Raw genomic sequence first — 14,414 nt, forward strand, 5'->3', positions numbered from 1 at the left:
GGAAAAAATCTATGTGCAGTTTTCCCATAAGTTCGACTACGGCAGACACTTCCGTAGGATCTCCGGTTGTCGGAACGTGCTGGAAAAAGTCTTTTCTGGCGGTAAAACCTTTGTTGTCGGCGGTGATTTGATCTTGATGTCCAGGTGTGTCCAAGTACCACAAGGCATTTGTGAGATGCGTGTTCGCAGCATCGCTGCCGTAATTGATTTCTGCTTCGAAGATTGATTTATATGCGTAATTGTTATCGGCAACTGTTACAGCGATACCGTTGAGAGCCACTGTAACTTGTGAAAAAAGTGAATGGAGAGGATAATTTACGACCCCGCAGTTTTTTGTGAGGGCGTTGGAAGGTTCGGTAGCACTCATGGGAGACCCATCTTGATTGACCATCTGCGTTAGCAGACGAAGATAGGCAGATGAAAGATCTAGAAAATCTGTTCCTGCCGGCGGAACGGCAAACTGAAGTATGTTCTGATTATCGATGGAAGCGATAGGCTTGTAGGCGACCGTGTAAGTTTTTTCGACATTTTGCTGAATAGGTTTTTTACTGAAAAGATCGAACTGCGAGATCATGCAAGTGTTATTCTCCATCATTATCCAAAAATATCTTTTCCTGCCGCCTTCTGTTTAATTTTCCTTTTGCGTGTCGTCCTAGATTTTGTGGATGTTTTTCTCCGCTTTTTGGATGCGCTTTTTTTACGGATCGTAGATGTTCTAATACGGGTGGCTGAACGTTTTAACATCGACTGAGCAATTTTTGTTGCAGGTTTTGTTCTTATACCGGAACCTACCAGAGAGTCGATTTTCCGTTGTGCTTTACTCTGAAGATTTTGACCCGCTTCACGTACACGTTGACGAACGATAGTTCTCGGAGTTTGCTGGCTTGTTGCAATGTCGGTGATAATGTTAGCGCCTGTTTTCAAAGCTTCTTTTCCGATCGCTTTTGCACCACTCCAGAGTAGAGGTTTCACCATTCTAAAGAGTCCTGCAAAGAGAGACCCCAATCCTCTCCCTTTTTGAATTCTAGTTGAACGATAGATGGGTCCAATTCCCCCACGGATCTGATTACTGTAATATTCGGTCTGCGAATTCATGGTGATTCATCAGCTTTTCGACATAGACTGAGCTAAATGATTCCTTACTGTTTTTTAAAAGGACTTTGCTTTCCTACGAAAATGTAAAACAGCTATTGTAGGTACGGAGCCGTTTCTCAAAGGCAGGAAATATCCTTGTCTATCATACATCGCAATTTCTATTGTTTCGAAAGAACCTTTATCCAGAGAAACGTAATGAATCGGATTAAATGTATGATGGGCTACGGGTACTGTGCAAGATGATTCTGTTTCCGAATACTGTTTTCGGGCAAGACGTAAAAGACGTAGCATTTCTCCTCCGACCAATTGCTGTTTCACGAGATCGGAATAAATGAATATGTAGGGGTTTTTATCCACGACGTTATTGGACACTGCGTGCGTAGAATAAATAGATTTCAATACGTCATATCGAAATTTAGCGTAGTCATCAGTTTCGTCTATGGGTGTAACAGTATTTGTTGGAACACCTTCCGATTCAGGATCGGGAACCCCTATCACGGACAGATGTTTGTTCACAGCCTCTTTAAAGAAAAATCTGAGATGAGTAGGAACAACGGCATTAGCAGGGTTTGTTTTCAGGAACTGGATGAACTCCTCTATTGTATATGTTGCTGCAGGAAAATAAAATGGCTGCTCGTTAATATAGAGTGTATTATCCGTAGAAACAGAAGATCCCGATGCGTCCCATTGCGCTTCCAACAGAAAATGCCAGAATTGCTTAAGAACATTTCTCCGTATTTCCAGGTCGTTGGGGAGGGATTCTTCGATGGTAGAGATCAGGTCCTCAGCATTTGCATACGTCCGAACAGGAAAGGTTACCGTTCCGTAATCTGTTTCCAAAACATTGTCGTATAGAGTTGAATAATGCAGTTCTGCTAATCCGACTTCCCACAATTCTGGAGACAGATCGATCCGTTTTGCAAGTTTTACGTTGAAATGGGTCAGCGTGTTGTTCGGAAAATACTTCTCCGATGCAGATGACGGAAGGTAAACATAGAAATTATCGTCCATTCTCGCCGAACACAAAGAATTCACTGGATCGTGGTGACGATATATTTTGATATAAATATGTTTTGGAAATTATTTTTCTGATAACTGTTTTACGGAAGATGCCTTGATCCACGAATCGAAACTAGGTGGATATCCGAGCCAGCGAACCAGGTATTCCAAATTTTTACCTTTTCCCCGGCTGTTCAAAATCTTATCAATTTTATACTCTTCGTCAGGATCCGAATAAACTTTTTGCAGTTCATGTTTGTAAAATGTGCCTTTTACAGGTTCTTCATTTAAATCGTCTAATATGTATACAGGTACAGGTGATCGCTGAACAAGGGAGTGGATTTTGAAAAGTTCTCGTGACCACGATTGTTCGTATCCCTTCTCAAAATGTCCTTTCACGACAGAGATTCGTACGAAATCAGCAACATTCAGATCTGAAGACGGTTGTGAAATATGTCTGTCAGGTTTGTTGAGACGTTTCCACACGATGTAAACGTTAGACTCGTTCACATCTCGAGGTGCCATTCCTATGGAACTGTGGATAGTTGTATTGTAACCTTCGAGAAGTTGCGGTAAAATGTCTACGTAACGTCTTGTTTGTTTCGATGTGAAATATTTCCACATTCGTTCTTTCAATGTTCTGTTGAAACGTTCCACTACACTTGCTTTCACAGGATAATTTGAAGCGATCGAAAAATTTACATTTTCATTTTTTAAAAACTTCTGGAATGTAGAATTTGTGAACTCCGTTCCTTGGTCGGTCTGTAGTGTGACAGGTTTTCGTCTGCTTTGTTCGAAAATATTTTTGAAAGCTTCGGTTACCGAATTGCTTGTTTTATTTCTTAGTGGTAATGCAAAGGCATATTTTGAGAATACATCGATCACTGTCAGAAGATATCTGTATCCATCGTTATGTTTTTGTATCGATGTCATGTCGTTGAGATCAGCTTCCCAAAGCATGTCTATGTTCCACACATTGTAATGATTTCGGGGGAACCTTTTCCTTGCAGGTTTGTGGAGAGTGTACGTTTCCTGGTGCATCAACCATTTTTTCACCGTATTGCGGGATATATTTTTATCCCGTACCGCGCTCCATAAACGATCTACAGATGAGAATGAAGCACGGTGTCGGGGATCGTAATATATTTTGGTGAGGATTTTATCGTGTTTTAACTTAGGGACTCCCATGACTGATCTCTCTGTCTACGGCTTTTTCTCAGAGGAACCAGCTTGTATGCGTCAGGTGTTCTCAGAAACGGTGTAGTTTTTCTGGAAACACGGACAGCCGCTTTCTTCTTCTTTTTCTGTTTCTGTCGATGAGACGGTCCAGGGCTTTCCGTTGACGATGCTGAGAAGTTCAACGTCTTCGGATCAGGAAGTGTTTTTTCCTGACGTTCGTCTATCAAATGTTGAGCCGTGGATTGGTACTCGTCGATGATATTTTGTAACTGATGACGTGTATTACGGGGTAACGTCTCTGCTAGGTTCGTAGGAAAATACGTCGATCCTGGCGAAATAGTAGAAGAACCGTCGTTATCTTGAACAATAGGAATTTGTAATGGTTCTTTGGATTTTCGACTCAGCCATAAATACTCGTCCAGTTCCTTTCTGTAAAGACGCCATTTCTGATCGTCTGATATATTTTTCATTTTCAGAATATCATTCATTTTTTTATCCAGAACGGATAATTTCTGAGTTACAGACGAGTCGGAAACACGGATACGTGCTAGCTGTTCCGGTGAAAGGACGATCATCTTTTTGTAGGAAGATGTCATTTCTCAATGAGGAATGAGAGTACCGAGAAGACCCGATAACAAAGAACCTAGAAGTAAGGGTAGAAATCCACCTTTTTGCACAAGAAGTTTTCTTCGTTTTTCGATGTTCACTTTCGGTTTCACGAGATTGCGTAAGACCGACTTGTAAGGTGTCAGACGATGTTTTGTGGACGGTTTAATTTTCACGTTTCCTTTTAAAACGTTCAGGAAGCATTCGCTGATGAAACGAATTGTCTTTTTCGGAGCACTTTTCAATAAAGATTTACGGATTTTGGTCGGTGAATTTTTCAACACGTGCAAAAAAGGTGAATGTTTCTTGAAAGACGACGAATGTCTATTCCTGTTAGAACGTGATTTGGTACGTGTCTTCCTCGTTCTCCTCATCTCGATGTTTTAAACATTCCTGAGGAAGATATGCAGTTGAGTAATTCTGGTTAAAAATGTCTGTCTGATAACGTAAAGGATCCGGTGTTGACTGTGAAAGATCAATATACAAATAACTGAAAGGTTGAGTAGTAGCATCTATATATACTTTTTCGAGTTCCTTCATGCGGTGAGGATGAAGTTGTCGTGCAAACACAGTAAATTGCTTCATATCTCGAGGATTTTTAAAAATAACAAAATGTTTTACGTTCAGCGAAATGTCTCTGCAATTTTTCCCTTGATGAAAAAGATTCTGTGTTATGAACACCACCGAAATGTTTTTGTGATGACTGCCTTTTGTGAAAAGGTCAGCGACTTTTTCTCCTTGAGCAACCATCATAAGATCATCCAGGATTATGAGAGTAGGGGTTTTTCCGTTCCACGACTGCCAATCGACGATCCCTTCATGATATTGCACATCTCGAAGATTTTGCGGAATACTGTTTTCCTGATCGTAACACCATACAATTTTCTTGACGGGTCCTTCGACAAGATGAACGATGGAGTCAACCATATTTGTCACAAAAGTAGTTTTTCCACTTCCTGATGCTCTGCAGACCATCATGGTGAAAGGATGGGAAAGTTTAGGAAACATGTTTTATACTGGAGATTTGAAGAAAAATGAAGATCTGGCACATTGTAAACACATTTTATACACTGACAGGCCGAAGAAGGGTTCAAACTCTGGACCTCTACAGACATATTTTAGTCTGCACAGTATCCGAAGGGATACGATAAATGTTTATCGTCGAAACACCGTTTCAACAGTACCGGCTGAAACAGCTTTTTTTCATATGTACTGATTACTTGGAACTGTTTTGTTCTTCTGATCCTGAAAATATTTTCGACCATAACTTCAGGCTGCTCACTGTTTATCATGTCGCACATGGTATCAAAATTGACCAATTCCGATGTGGAGGTATTCAATGTGATTCCTTTCACTTTACAGATATACTGCGGTTCGGAGAACGGTTTTGTTATTTTCATGCTGTAACTTTTCGGTCCCGTTGAAACAAACTGTTCACAAACTGCACCGGGTCCGAAATCTGTCAATTCATCCGTGAGTTCTCCTAGTGCGTCACCTGTCTGGGGATGATATTCCATTTCAGAACTATCTACGTAAATTACAGAATCTGTATCACAGTAACATATCCTGTCACCCAACTTTTCGAGGAGTTCGTACAGTTTCAGACGAGCATGGCATGTTGTGAAGGCTCCGATAGGAACATTTACTTTCCTGTTCAGACTGACAGCCTCTTCAACATATTTCCAGTTCACTAAAACGGTGTCCTGATTGATGAATACGACTCCTCCAATCATTATATTTGGATCAGTCATTTTATCGAGAAAATCTTTCGATTCCTTGATGATGGACGTCTGGGAAAGGTTGTCCCGTTGACAGAACTTGCCCCATAAAGAATTAAGGCAAAGTTTAGCCAGAGTACGTTTACCAGGATTGAATTCGATACTGTTTTCTTCCAATAGAATACCCTCCTTATCGAAATATTTCATATGTACTTCTTCTTATCCTCGTCGTTCTGACACCATGAAGGCCAACCGCTCGCTTCCTGTTTTATTTTCAAGAAGGTGTTGACATAACCAGCAAAGAGTCCTCCAGTTTTTGTGACAGGGTTGTACATCGATGTTTCATACTTCCACACTTCCGACACTGACAGTACTCTGTAGCCTAAACTGTAAGCTTTACGCACCTCTGCGATGACCCAAGTCCCCGAAAGTGCGCGTTGTTCATCGGAATGGCTGCATGTACCTTCACATTTTAATCTGATAGCACATTCGTTACACAAGACAAACATCAGTTTTCCATGCATTTTTGTAGGTAGAACAGGATGTAAAAGGGCTTTTGGTGGCAGAACAGTACATTTTATGAGCCCCTCCATGTTCAAAACCTCATTTACCGAAGGAATAGAAGTTCCTAGAAATATGGTAGGATGTCCGACAGGATAGGCACAGTATTTGTTTACATAAGGGTACAAACTTGTAAAATCATAGTACTGTAATTTTTCATTTTCCTTGATTTTGTAATACGTCCTGACTGTTTCAACTCTTCCTCCATATAAGGCGTCTCGTGGATTTAAAGGAATGCAGCAAACGATAGGATGTGTCGATAGATGTCTATCGAGTTCAGGATCTGCTCGCAATATTTTTTTGAAATCGCATTCCCACATTGTGACAACATGGTATCCTTCAGAACGTAGAGCCGTAAGTTTACGACACGTTGTCTCGTATCTGAAGGCTGCAGTGTTCAACAAGTCACTATGTTTATCACTGTTACTATCCTGATCGGTTTCATCTTCTTCGTCACCTTTCAGGTACATATCCCTGTTAATTGATATGCAGCGTTGACAACCATGCCAGTAGCACCCCAACGCCTCGTACACCGTCTGCGTCTCCTCGTGATAACCGTCCACTCTGTAACGCCCTCCTATGACATATTTTTCACGAGTACGTCCACCGTGAAGAAGTATTACATCATTTTGTTCTTCCACGTAGGTTAACCATTTCAATGCGAACTTGGACATCTGATCTGCATGATGGTAACCTCCTTTAGGTATTATTCCTATAGTGTTAGCCGGCATAAATTTCTGCCTGTAAATTAGTGAACAGACAGATGCTATTGTGATGCAGTCCCTGAAAATGTCTATTTTGCATATGTCTAGAAAATTCTGTCTCAACTTTAGACATCCTTGTCTCAACAGGGTCACATCCTTGATGCAATATTGGAGAAGTTCGTTTTTGTTGTTAAAAGGTATATTATTTTCACATTCATTGTTGTACCAGGACATAAAACGGTGTTGATCTTCAACTGTTTTCATATATTCATATCCATATGCAGAAGGAGGAGGTGGCGGTCCTATGTAATTTCTATTCTTGTAAGTGTTCCACAAATGTGGATAATATCCTTTCTGCACAGGTAAACCAAACAGTTTTGAAAATCCTGCAAGATTTGACTGAACATAGTTGAGACTGTCCACAAAATGGAGATTTTGGTATGTCATGCTGACAATTTTGGTACCATCTAAGATAACACGAGGTTTTATTTCTCTTTCCAGCATTCTCCGTAATAGAAATGTACAATCGTAACCTCGTGCATTGTGTGCACAGATGGTTATATTGGTAAACTTATGTTGCAATTCGAGATACGACAGAAATGTATCTACAGGGTCATCCCAGAATATAAACTGTCTTGTTCCACAAACAGAACACGAAGCTGTTAAATCCTCTCTTTTGTGACATGCGTGACAGGCTGTCTGCACCACGATAAGATTCGGAACATGAAGAAACGTTTTTTCTTTGTCAGAATAAGGAATATCAAATTAGCATTCGAAATCGTAAAACACAAATAGAAATTTTGAGTACTGTTTAGGTTTCGGTATAGGCATGTAGCAGAAATGATTTACAGGTTTCACACAATTACACACAGTACAATATTTCATGTTGCATCTATGTACTTTTTCATATCTATTGTTTGTGAGAATAATTCTGAAACATCGGGGACACTGTTGGATTTCGCTACAGACAGTACCGTTTCGGAACGGTGTAGAAACATGATTTGTGAAACACTGTTCATTTCTGAAATTTCGGTGACATGTCTGACATGTTCTACGGACACCCGGTTCAGGTACACATGGTGGAGTTGCACGGCACATACAACATAATTGCTTACACATGTGACTATGAGGTTTACCAAATATGAGCTGGTTACACCCATGACATTCTTTGTTTGCTGCAAATGCTCCAACACGGTTCACTATCACATCATAATGTTGTCTGACATTATCATACAGAAGGTATATAAATTTTGAAACATGTTCAACCTGCCCTTCAAACAGAACATCTTTAGCATCACGAAGATTGTTGTATACAATAATTTTATGATCTGTGAGAACTTGCTGAAATTTTCTCAGTTCAGGAATTCCACTTCCGGCACACGCATTGTCTGTCAGATCTACATCTGCTTTCCGCATAAGTTCGAAAACAGGTTTAAGAAGATTTCTATTTCTTCGATACTGTGAATAGGACGGATCATTATCAGCATAGGCTTTTCCTATTACCAAAGCTTCAGCTAAACAGAGTGGTTTTTTCCTATTCGGCACACCGACGATACTCCTTTTTTGCGTGCTTAACATGTAATTAGGTAAACAATATGTTCGTTTACCTCCACCACCTCCGACAGGTATATTGACATGGTCGGCTCGCAAAATTAACCGATCTGTAGCCGTGAATGTTTTCGCACTCTGCAATATTTTATACATGATGTTCCACACCATATCACTGTGTAACTGGTCGCTTCTGTGCCACCCGACATAAATATCTTTCACGGTTGGGTCAGATATGTTAGAGAGAGTTAAACCTATCTTGTCTTCATCCTTGGTGTCTTTCTTAACATAGGTGAGAAGATTTTCAACACCTTCACGGATCCATGTGTGAGGATCGACATTTTCTGGAGGGTGCGAGAAACTGAATTCCACACGACGTCCTTTGGAACGGAATTTGGGATATTCACGTTCTTGAATGTTATGTAATATTATGTTCCCTATTTGTTCACGAGGCACTGTATCACGTTTTCTTTTCTTACCTCTTCTATCTGATACAGAAGCAGTTTGGGATGACGGTTCTGCTGAGGGTAAGGGATCCTGTCTCCATGACGGTCCTGGCACAGGTTCCAAGCCTGATCCAGGTGCGACGTTCCTTGAAGGTCCTGGTGATGTAACAGGGTCAAATGCGGTTGTCTGCTTTTCCTCGGTACCTGGGGATACAGGATTGGGTGTTGATGAAGGGCCTGGTGATTCTTCGGAAATACCTGCTCCATAAAGATCGGGTACGGATGTTGTCACTGTCCGTAGTAAGCGGTCATACTCCTCGAGCAAGGAGATTCTTTCTCCTGCGATGATTTTTTGCGCAATTTGCACCAACACTTCCCGTAACTGTCTAGGTGTTGTGTAATATCCATCACGATATAGCAATAACAGATCGTCAGCGGATAACTGTACGTCCATGATCGTACGATGTCTGTGTCACGAAGACTGCCATGTGGAGAGAACACCGTACTTTATATACGTAAGCATACCAAACCAGTTATTTCCGTTCCTAACGGTTTTGCTGTCTGATCTGCAAACTCTCCGGAAATCTGTAACAGTCCTCTGCTAACCGTCTTCGCCCTTTCTGGCTGATATGAATGCTGATGTAAAATTCTCGGAAAAGCTAACTGTCTTCACCAGATGTTTTCCTGGCTGATATCAAACCCTTGTACAATTCTCGGAAATAGCGAACGGTCCACACCAGATGTTTTCCTGACAGCTATGAAACCATCTAAAATTCTCGGAACTACTTAACACTCTTTTCCAACCAAGCCTAATTGGACTAGAGTGAAGGCAATTGTAGATTCGGCATCTGTACGTCAACACCTTTAAATAGAGTATATGGACGGGGGTCTACGGTCAAAATAACAAAAACCAAGATGGCGGCCAAGATGGCGGCCCCCATTGTCCTGACGAGCTGAGATGACAATTTATTGTATAATATTACGTAGTAACCGTCGGTGATGTTTACTGGCACCTATCTGTTGTAGGTAAATTGAAAAACTCGAAAAACATGTCCGGAAAGTTTCGAAGGGCCGTCCAGTCGGCCCTAATTGAACTAGAGTGAAGGCAATTGTAGATTCGGAATCTGTACGTCAACACCTTTAAATAGAGTATATGGACGGAGGTCTACGGTCAAAAATAACAAAAACCAAGATGGCGGCCCCCATTGTCATGACGAGCTGAGATGACAATTAATTGTATAATATTACGTAGTAACCGTCGGTGATGTTTACTGGCACCTATCTCTTGTAGGTAAATTGAAAAACTCGAAAAACATGTCCGGAAAATTTCGAAGGGCCGTCCAGTCGTCCCTAATTGGTCTAGAGTGAAAGCAATTGTAGATTCGGAATCTGTACGTCAACACCTTTAAATAGAGTATATGGACGGAGGTCTACGGTCAAAATAACAAAAACCAAGATGGCGGCCAAGATGGCGGCCCCCATTGTCATGACGAGCTGAGATGACAATTAATTGTATAATATTACGTAGTAACCGTCGGTGATGTTTACTGGCACCTATCTGTTGTAGGTAAATTGAAAAACTCGAAAAACATGTCCGGAAAGTTTCGAAGGGCCGTCGTCCAGCCGTCCCTAATTGGACTAGAGTGATAGCAATTGTAGATTCGGAATCTGTACGTCAACACCTTTAAATAGAGTATATGAACGGGGGTCTACGGTCAAAATAACAAAAACCAAGATGGCGGCCAAGATGGCGGCCCCATTGTCATGACGAGCTGAGATGACAATTAATTGTATAATATTACGTAGTAACCGTCGGCGATGTTTACTGGCACCTATCTGTTGTAGGTAAATTGAAAAACTCGAAAAACATGTCCGGAAAATTTCGAAGGGCCGTTCAGCAGGCCCCTAACTGGACTAGAGTGAAGGCAATTGTAGATTCGGAATCTGTATGAGTAGAGCAGTGTCCCCGGTTCACCAACCGAAAATGAGGCTCGGTGAGGCTCGCCTTAATGGATTTCTCTCGTAAGGCATGAGCCTCATTTTCTCGCAGTGTTGCCAGCTCACCCCAAGAATATTCCACCATGTGATATTTTACAAGCGAAGCTAACCTACGAATGGGAGTTGGCAACACTGGCAACATCAATTGCGGTTCAGTGTTGCCAACTCACCTCAAGAATATTTCACTATGTGATATTTTACAGGCGAAGCTAACTTATAGTAGTAGGTGGAATGCTACGTTCTGGCTGGGTCCTTTGACCTACTTTTTATTTTACGACGTTTTACGCACTAAACTAACCTACAATGAAAGAAAAAATGGACAGAAAAAGCTGTAACATCACTTTTTAAGCTATTTTTTACCCTATTACAAAAAGGAGAGAGAGAGAGAGAGAGTGAGAGAGGAGGACGAGTTAAACAACCGACCAAGAATATTTCACCATGTGATATTTTACAAGCGAAGATAACCTACGAATGGGAGTTGGCAACACTGGCAACATCAATTGCGGTTTAGTGTTGCCAACTCACCTCAAGAATATTTCACCATGTGATATTTGACAGGCGAAGATAACCTACAAATGGGAGTTGACAACACTGGCAACATCAATTGGCGATCAGTGTTGTCAAATCACCTCAAGAATATTTCACCATGTGATATTTGACAGGCGAAGATAACCTACGAATGGGAGTTGGCAACACTGACTAGTGGAGGTAGCCGGGTTCACCGTTTATGGCGCCACCGACGAAAATGTGGTGTACCCCAACTCACCCCAAGAATATTTCACCATGTGATATTTTACAAGCGAAGCTAACCTACGAATGGGAGTTAGCAACACTAGCAACATCAATTGCGGTTCAGTGTTGCCAACTCACCCCAAGAATATTTCACCATGTGATATTTTACAAGCGAAGCTAACCTACGAATAAGAGTTAGCAACACTGATTAGTGTAATCAGCTCAGTTGAGCGCCATCAATTGGCGATCAGTGTTGCCAACTCACCCCAAGAATATTCCACCATGTGATATTTTACAGACGAAGCTAACCTACAAATGGGAGTTGGCAACACTGACTAGTGTAATCAACCCGGTTCTGCGCCATCAATTGCGGTTCAGTGTTGCCAACTCACCCCCAAGAATATTTTACCATGTGATATTTTATTTCCAAGTCCCGGGGACACCAATGTATATCGTGATTTTTGTAAACCTCTCTCGGGAACGATGTGCCACACACACGCGCGCGCGCCTATCGGCAGATTACGTTTCGCGTATTTATTCGTTGCGCTGACACAGCGTGATGAGTAAATAATGCATTTTCTCATTTCTGAAGTACGAATGCACTTTATCGTAATCTTCCAAGTCTCGGGGACACTAATGTTTGTATACCTTTGTAAACCTCTCTCGGGAACGATGTGCCACACGCGCGCGCGTGCTGGCGCCTTTTTTTTATTTCTGTATTATGGCGCAAACACATCTAGAAAAACTACAATTTTGTCCCCTCTCCTCTCTGCGTGTGCTATCAACAATACGTAGGCCTTGGGACTGGGCGTTAGCGTGGCTTCGCCGGATGCAATACACACGATGCTTAGGTTACAACAGGTTGTTAACATTAGCTTTGGGGAAGAATGTTCTAGAGAAGATTGTCTCAGAATATTTTCTTAGTTTCAGACCTCTATTAGATTGGTAGAAAAATATACTAGTGGGTAATAAAATCTGAAGAAGATTTGTGTCTAGCGAAAATAAGCTAAATAGAATTACACATGCATACAATATTTATTGTGCTTTTTCTATCTACAATCATATTTTTTCTTATATTTTTTTTAATTTTTTTTTTATAGGGTTGATTAAAAACACATATTTGAGAAAAACAACACTATATCACCAACAGATCACATATAAATAAACATACCCAAAAAAAAAATGCGCTCCATGAAAAGTTGCCCTGTGTGCAAAACAACCATATCAAGCAAAAATTTTGCAAGACATTGTCGCACCTGCGTGCCAAGCAAGCATTTGGCTGCCACCGAACTGTGTTCCGGATGCAATAAACACATTACAATTGCGTATGCCAAGAAGCATAAGCTTATTTGTCTAAGCGAAAATACATCTGGGGCCCAGCCTTCGACCTCCACCAAGAGGAAGGCAGAAGCAGCCTCCATCAATGCACCACCCGCCAAACGCGTCAAGTCTGCGATAAAAGCAGACCGGTCTGCTTTCGGAGGAATATTAGGAGATTATGTTCAATTGTCGGATGGCTCTTGCGATGTTCGTAGCTTTTTAGAGGAGAAGCGAGCAGAAATAGTTTCTATTTTTAGTAATGCACTGGCTACGCACTCCTCCACTAAATTCTACGCTTCGCTACGTTGCCAGTACAAGAAGCCGTCTGATGAAATTTACAGCTTCTGCCACAACACCAAAGCGAAGACGCTGCATCTGGTGGATGTCGACAACCTCGAGGTTATTTACAACAAGTTTGTCGAGGAGCTGGTGGCAAAGCAAGAAGAACATCAAGCCAAGGGCTCGGGGGGTTCGCTGTGTGGTGAGCCTCACGAACTGCGCGTCAAACTTTCCAAGTTTGTGCCTATCTCCGCGTCCAGCTACGTTCGCTTACCAGAAGCGATTGTGGAAAAGAAGGCCGTCCTGAACATTCAGAACAGAGATGCCAAGTGCTTTCTCTGGTCGGTGCTTGCAGCGTTGCACCCTGTTCACTGGAAAAAACAACCACACCGAGTTAACCACTACCTACCCTACGAGCCAGAGCTGGAAGATGCCATTGCTGGGATCGACTACCCGGTGGAGGTCTCGGATATTCGCAAGTTCGAGGCCCGTACACACAACCCTCGGTTGGCCATCAATGTTTATGGCCTCACTGGTGAAAATGTGGTGTACCCCATCCGGGTGAGCGACGTAGACGACGACGGTGCGCAGGAAATTCACCTTCTGCTCATCAAGGATGAAACTCGCCATCACTACACCCTTATTTGTTCCCTCTCTCGGCTTGTTTCGAGCCAGCTGAGCAAAGACGAACACCACATAGAAGTTTGTCCCAGGTGCTTGTCTAAATTTCGTAATCGAGAACGGCAGGATTACCAGCGCATTAGAGGTCGCAACATCGCTGCCGAGAAGCTCGCTAACCACAAGCTCTACTGCAAAGCCAACGAACCGGGGGTGGCAGACTTGCACAAACCTGGCGCCGTGGAGCGTTTCCACATGCACGGTGCCATGGTGGAGCACCCCGCTATCATCATCGCGGATTTCGAGGCCTTCCTCAAACCCCTGTCCACTTGCGATCCCGATCCCGAAGTTTCCTCCACCACCCCTTACCAACTCCACGAAGCATCCAGTTTCGCTTACATTGTGGTGCGACGAGATCAACACATCGCCCCCGAGCCCTACGTGTACCGTGGTCCCGACGCAGCCAAATACTTCCTTGAGAGGATGGTTGTGGAAGCCAACGAGATAGGGAAGGTGCTGTTGACCCCCAAGTCTATGCTCCCACTGTCCCCCGATGATCAACGTAGACATGACGAGGCCATCACTTGCCCTGTCTGCGTTGAGGAGTATAC

This window comes from Lepisma saccharinum, chromosome 9 (genome assembly GCF_977018435.1).
Source record: "Lepisma saccharinum chromosome 9, izLepSacc3.1, whole genome shotgun sequence".
NCBI lineage: Eukaryota > Metazoa > Arthropoda > Insecta > Zygentoma > Lepismatidae > Lepisma > Lepisma saccharinum.